The sequence below is a fragment of the Myotis davidii genome, unplaced genomic scaffold (genome assembly GCF_000327345.1).
Source record: "Myotis davidii unplaced genomic scaffold, ASM32734v1 scaffold240, whole genome shotgun sequence".
Lineage (NCBI taxonomy): Eukaryota > Metazoa > Chordata > Mammalia > Chiroptera > Vespertilionidae > Myotis > Myotis davidii.
Window position 1 is genome coordinate 1,402,232 of NW_006292334.1, and position 7,647 is coordinate 1,409,878.

Sequence of the window (7,647 nt, forward strand, 5' to 3'; positions counted from 1 at the left end):
GGACCCACAGGTTGAGAACCGCTGACCTAGAGCATCCTAACTTGCTCCCTGGGGCTGGAATTAAGAGCCCCTGTGTCCTGTGGGCCTGTGTGTGGGCCACAAACCACTCTGCTTTTCAAATCTGCCATATCGGGATGTGACAAATAGTACCTGGAAACGTCCAAGCCCAGCCTAAGAAGAGGTTAAAATAGGATTTGTCCTTATTAACAAACACTGCACTTCTCAGAAAATTGGTTGCATCACTCACAAACAACACCTCTGTATACCTTTCTTTCTCAGGAGGTCAGCATTGCAGATCTACAGTCCATTTTTTTTAAACAGGAGCCAGGTGTTGCTGTTGTTGTATTAATTGTTATTCTTATGCTATGGCAACAAATGGAAAAAGACGTGCTGATATATTCCAAATTGACTATTCGTATTCTCTTTGCTGGTGATCATTAATTTCAGCTGGACAGTTATTCATGTAAGCAATTTGCCACCATGATGACTGAGAAAAAATATTGAAGTGCTAGGCTTTTTAAATGGTAATATGTGGAAAGAGATATAATTCTCTTGCAAAATATATTCCTCAAGTTTTATATTTGGTCTCTGGTCATATGAACCATAAAATCATGCTTGCTACTCCAAACTGTTTTTATTGAAATCTTGGTTTGGGATAACAAGGATTGAATCTTTTAAAAGCCCCTTTATAATACAAATATTTGGGCTCTAGCTATCATACATCTATAAATATATCTAGAATTTAGGAAGATAACACCACTGGAAAGGCATATTTCTTCAGCTCAATTTTCTCATGGAAAATGACATACATGCTGCTTTCAGTAGCTGCTGCTGTGGCTGCTTCATGAAATTCTTCAAGAAATGATCTTTTGGAAAGGATTTTGTTCAGTGCACTGTTTCTGCTGCTGCTTTGAGACTGTTATTGAATTTATATGAAAATGAAAGATGGAGACAGGAATGCAAACCCAGTGTTTTACAAACTTTCCTTTGCACAGCCTCACGGAAAATCATGCAATTGACCTCATTAGATCTGTCACTAGCTGGCTTTTTCCTGGGCTTCCCTCTTCAGCCTAAAATAACATCAGAAGTACCTCGGTCTGAGTCCCCAGACACCATGGTAAGAGAGCACATATTCTTAGACCCCATGACATGAAGCAACACTGCAGAAGAGTTTATGGTGCCCCAGGGAGACCAAAGGGACACCTTCTAATGAGGTTGGACTTCCTCTGATATTGCTAACCCGTGGCTCCATCTACTCCATTTCTCAGGACTTTTGTTAACTGCAGCTAATTCAGCCTTTGAAATAATCATTTGTCTGTGCTGGACAAAATACACAGTAGAGAATCTGAATGTCAAGAATTATCCTGGAGAAAAGATCCAGTCCAACATCTTACATTACAGATGAAAAGACTGAAACCTAAAAGTAGTTACAGATATGACCCTAAACCAGGGGTGGGCAAACTTTTTGACTGGAGGGCCACAATGGGTTCTTAAACTGGACCGGAGGGCCGGAACAAAAGCATGGATGGAGTGTTTGTGTGAACTAATATAAATTCAAAGTAAACATCATTACATAAAAGGGTACGGTCTTTTTTTTTTTAGTTTTATTCATTCCCGCGGGCCGTAGTTTACCCACGGCTGCCCTAAACTAACCCTGGTGTGCTGACATTATTATTAATTATTATTATTATTATTATTATTATTTCCTATAAGTCATTTACAGAACTATGCCATGTATTTGGTACTTCTCTATAGAAGGAAATTTTTTCTTAAATATAATAGGGACTAGAAAAATTTTTCATGCATAAAGGCATGAGTTTTATCCTCAAAGAGTTCTTGTTTTCTTTAATCCTGTCAAATCATCTTTTACCATCTGTACATTAGCTTCTCTCCAACAAGCAAATCTATAAAATGAAATCCTTCTATCTCATTCTGTCAAATTGAACCACACATTAATTGAAAGCTTAAAGAATTATTGTAATCACTTACTATTTTTCTCTAATGATTTTCACATTTTGAGATGGAGCCAAATACCTTTCTGAGTACAAAAAAATAGAGCAATTTACAAAAGTGATAGGTATTTGGCAAGATTTGAAGGTAAAATAGATTTTGTAAATGTACCTGTTTGAGGAGGTTTTCTTATAGGATATACTTAAAGACATCGTGCTTAAAAGAAAGCTCGGAGCAATAGCATGTTCATAAAAATTAACTGCTCTCTTAGCTAATGTACAAGACCTGAATACGTTTTAAAATGCTTCTTCCATAGCTGATGCTATCAGTTGGCCAAATTTTTACAACAAGCTTTTATAATAATACAATCATTAGATTTAAAGGGTCATGAAAAGGTCCAATTTTTATGTCTTTATAAAATTTCTCTACTCCAAAGGTGGTTCCTCAGTTAAGAAATAGCGTTTTTCTATAAATGCAAGTTACTGGGCTTGTATTAATAATCTCTGTGTCCTTAAAAGGACTATGATACAAAAAAAAACTTTTCTGGGATTTTTAGTGTCTGTTGTGTTGCAGGCACTATGCTGGGCATTTAACATGCATCACCTCTAATCCATATCAACCCACGCAGCATCATGCATTACCATTGCACAGCTAAGGAAACTGGGGCCTGAGAAGCTTAAATGACTTGCCAAGGTCTCACTACTACCACTGGTAGAACTAGAATTTGAACCTCCTTCTATCCAAACCAAACAGTCCTTACTCTTCCTTTTCCACAGCCTCCCTAGCCAATACACAGCCTGGAGGAACCAAAATATAGATTCATTTTGATAAGTAAGATATTAGGACCACAGGAGCCCATAGCAATAGTTCATGGCCCTCAGGGATGCTCGATGGTTTCTGATACATTCTGCCTAAGGCCATTGTCTGATTATTTTGGAGGTTTTTTGTTTTCTGTAATACCTAAATCTATCCATCAAGAAGCAAGAATATGCTCACTATTATGTAAAAGTCCCTGTAGTCAGGGTTGCCAGATAAAGTAGAGTATAAGTATGTGTCATGAAATATTTGGATGTGGACATACTTATAGTAAAAAATTCCTTACTCATGTAAAAAAAAATTTAAATTTAACTGGGCTTTCTGCTTTTTGTTAGTTTGGTTGTTTGATTGGTTTTTGCTAAATCTGGCAGCTCTGGTAGGCAAAAGTTATAACAGTTTTATTTCTTTTTTTTTAATTGTCTCTCTCCCTCTTGGTGAGACAATGCACACAGACATGAAAAGGAAGCTAGCAGCTGACCATGGTATTTGTTAAGTGCTTTGTGACAAGTATAAATCTTGGGTTTAGTTTTGAAACTCCTCTCCAAAATGACAATAATATCCAGCACTCCTTGCCCAGATGTTTTTCCAGATTGGATAAACCCCTGTAGTTGATGTACTTTCCTGTAGCAATTCATTCTTTTCATTTATTCAGTCATCTTGGAGTCAGGGACCAGTAGGGAGGAGATGATACATTCAAAAGGGGTAACTAAAGAGAGTGTGATGAAGATGCAGGCAGAAGTCAGAGAAACTAGCAGGGAACGGTGAAGTCCACGAAGGTTAGCAACCTGAGGAAACCTTCTGGAACGAGGTGGAAGCCAGCGTAGAATTTGAGAGCTTAGCTGTAGGAAAGAACTAAAAGTTAAAACTGATAAGAAATGCAGCCAATAGCTAATTGTGCTTGATTCTGCAGGACAAGAACCAGAGGAACGAACACCTTGAGCTCCCTCACCTTGCACCTGCTGGCACCTCCCCATGATCAAGCTTAGTAAGAAAAGAGGGGCAAGTGAAGCCTGATGTGAAGTCCACAGACGTCAGCTTCAACTTCCAAGGGCACAGAGCAAGGAGAGAAGGACTACGCGTGAATCTGGAGACAGAGAGACTCTCCAGCACATTCTCTCATGTGGAGTCATTTACCTGTGCACCCCCTTATCGTTTTATACCAGTCTGCATAGCATTTGTTGCATCTGAGAGTAGTTCATTACTTAGTCATCATTTTCTCTCATGGTCTGTGAGCAACTCTCCCTGTAACTGATGAGAAGCTACATATGATTTTCAACATTTCAAGTCAACCTTCAGAACAAAGAAGGTAGAATGCAGCCTACTAGATCCTGATTGCCAGTTAAGGAGGAAAACGGGGAAGGAGATGGAATTGCCTTCCTTCAGGATCAGGGGATGATTTGCTTGTAGGAAGCCCACCGAAAGGACATTTGGGAAAGAAGGGATAAGGCAAGTTCACCTCATGAGGGCTGAGCCTAGAGAAAGGTTTCCCATCTCAGGCTTACTTTCCTGGGGAGCACCAGCTCATTTGAGGGGGCTTACACACTATATTGTATCACAATTTTCCCCAGCTTATCGCTATGTCCAATGCAAACAGATTACCCTGCACCTCACAGACTTGTTTACTCACAAACTTATTCCACAGGGCTTTCTTTTTCCCATGAGCCTCTCCCAGTATTGGTACCCATGGAACAGGAGAAACATCTACTGAAGAAATGAGCACAAATGCTGCCCTGAACACTCGAAACTGTTCTAAATCACTCGAGGCTCCTTTACTGCTATATATATGCAAAGATCTGTTACATGTCAGAGAGAGTACAGATGTGCCTCTAACTTCCCCTTGAAAAAGCATCATTTATCTTGCACATCAGAACTCTGGGGACACAGCGATGTGGTATGTGTTAATTAACACTTGTCCAAGTCCTCTTCGCTAAATTGTATTAGATGAGTTTCTCATCATGGAATCTGACCAAAGTTTCTACCTGAATATAATCGGATTGTTGAATATTAAGCAAGGGAATTAAACAAATTTAAATCTGACAAACATGTGCTCTTTTCTCTCACAATATATGTACTTAACTGAAAAATTAAAAGTAGGCACTAGGGTACATTCATTTGCATATTTTCTCCCTTTTCAGACATATTATTCAACTCCCATTTTAAAGTTTGTATAAGGTTGAACACTGGCATCTGCCTTGGGTCTTGCCGTTGCCTCTTCTTTGCCACCATTTTCGTGGAGTTGTATCCTTCCTCTCATTGTGCTCAGAATCGTAAAGTGACTGAGCAGGGATGTTGGCTCTAACTTTTTTCTTCTCTATTTTAATATTACAGCAATGTCACAGTTATCTGGAAATCTAACCATTGAAATCCAACTCAAATGCAAGCTAAAACAAACAATAACAACAGCAACAACAGAATCTTTCTGAATGTCATTGTAATAACCTGACATAAAACAAACAGTAATAAGAAAATATCTTTCTGAACTTCTCTGCAGTAAACCTGACATGCTTAATTCCATAGGAGAAGCCTTCAAGTTGGGGTGGGGGTGGGGGGTGGGAGGACCTCTTATTTCTTTAACAAGTAGCTTACCTGGTTTCCTACCACACTACATAGTTATGACATCAGTATAATGTAGTTGCCAAGAGCAGAGACTTTGGAGTCAGACTCACCTATTTTGTGATTTAGCCACAAGTTACTTCCCTCTCCATGCCTCAGTTTCTCCATGTAGTGGGAGGCCTCAATGATGCCCTCAATGATTCCTGCCTCATTGGTATCCATGCCCTTGTGGAGGCCCTATCCTCTTGAATGTGGGCTGGATTTACCCACTTTTAAGAAACAGATTACATCAGAAGCAATGGGATGTCACCTCTGAGATTAGGTTATAATCTATCACATTCCTTCTCCTCAAGTCCCTCATTCCAGGGAAAGCAAGCCTCTCGTGGAGAAGCCACTATAGCAAGGAATTGATGTCTCGTGCCAACAGGCAGCAAAGAGATGCGGGCCCTGTTTGCACCACTCCCAACCTACTTTAATTGTCATACAACCCCATATTCTGCATGTGATGGTTGTCCCTTTTGTGCCCCCATTCACTCAGACACCAAGGACTTGGATTCAGGAACACTTCCTTTTCTTAAAATATTATTTTTATTGATTTCAGGGAAAGAAAGGGGGATGGAGAGAGATATATAACCATCAATGATGAGAGAGAATCATCAATCGGCTATCTTCTGCACACCCGCTTCTAGGGATCGAGCCTGCAACCGGGCATGTGCCCTGACTGGGAATCCAACCATGACCTCCTGGTTCATGGATTGATGTTCAACCACTGAGCCACACCAGCCAGGCTCGGGAACCAATTTTTATTTCTCTTCTTCACTTCTCACATTTAATCAGTAATTGAGCTCTGCTAAGGACTGAAGTTAGGGTGAGAAAAAATCAAGAGTCAAAGGTACACTTTATGCAAACTAAAATCATTATATTAGTTTTGAAGGAGACATGCTTCCCCAAAAATCAAGAGAACAATTCAAGGGCACAGTGCTAAACAACGGTGAATGAAAAGATGCTTGAATGCACAAACACTAACAAAAACTGAGCACCTTCTGTAGGCCAGGTGCTACATAAGCTCATTCTTTCACTGATTCCGTCTTTTCAACGTATGTACATATGCTCTTTATGTTTTTTATTATTTATTTACCACAGGTAAAGGTCAGGAATTGTTATCTTTCTTTTAATTTTTTTTTACTATTTCACTTCATTACTGCTGTGAATGTGCTCCATGTGAGTGACATAGGTGCTTATGTAGGTGGGTTCCAAATACGGCGAAAATCGCGTTACGTCACGCCGTAGTAACGGATCTCAGGTATAACATGAGGACCTACTATATTTCAAGTTGTTGTGAGGATTAAATGATAGAAACCATGTAAAATGCTTTTCCTGCCATATGCTGCATCCTCTGAATGTTAGTTTATTAGAAGTTTCGTGGGATAAAATAATAACCAAGACATTCTACTCAGAGCGTTTATTCTAATAAGGAGAGTGCAGTATGTAAAAATCAAACTATAAATATAATAGGTAGCATGAAATAATAAAACTATATGCAAAATTGTTTTGGAGGCTAGAGAAAGGAGCAATAACTTCTGTTATAGGGAAACTTATTTCAGTAACTACTTATTTCAAGGACTATATGATTTGAGGAAGACATACTTCATAATGCAGTTGCTTCATTCATACAATGGACAGTTTTGAAAAACTTATTTTGGAAGCAGTGCCAGCAGTGGGACTATTTCATTTTTAAAAATCTCAGGAAGATCCTTGATAGACTTTTCAAATATAATAGTCTAAAACTGCCTCTTCCTTAATTCTCTTCCAGTGCTTGCCCATTCCAAACAAACAACAAAAAAAGTGGAAATTACCTTCTAGGTCCCAAACAAATGAACCAACAGCTCTCTGGAAGGAAACACCACACACCAGATTAAAATGAGGCTCCAGTGCCCACATGACATTTCAGTCTTGCCCTCCTTCCCTTCACAGGGGGCTGGTCTGTGTGCGCATTCTTATCGGGTCCTGGAAATGTGAGTATGTGAGGGATGATGAGATTCCATTATATAATCTCTAAGTGACTTTCTGAATCTGTGATTGATTTCCTGGGGTAAAAAGATGATAAATAAATGATGCTAAATAAAGTTATCTACAATGCTCACGTGTGAATTGTGGCTCCTGTTATGTCTCGGTGTTTTGGAACTAAAAAGGAATAGCTGTTTAACACTCAAGGGAAGAAACAGGCCCTTAAAATCAAGTGATATAATCTGTAATACTATCAACAAAATATATTTTTTTTAAAAAAGGAAAAGAAAATGCTATATAATGAAAGAAAAAATACCCATT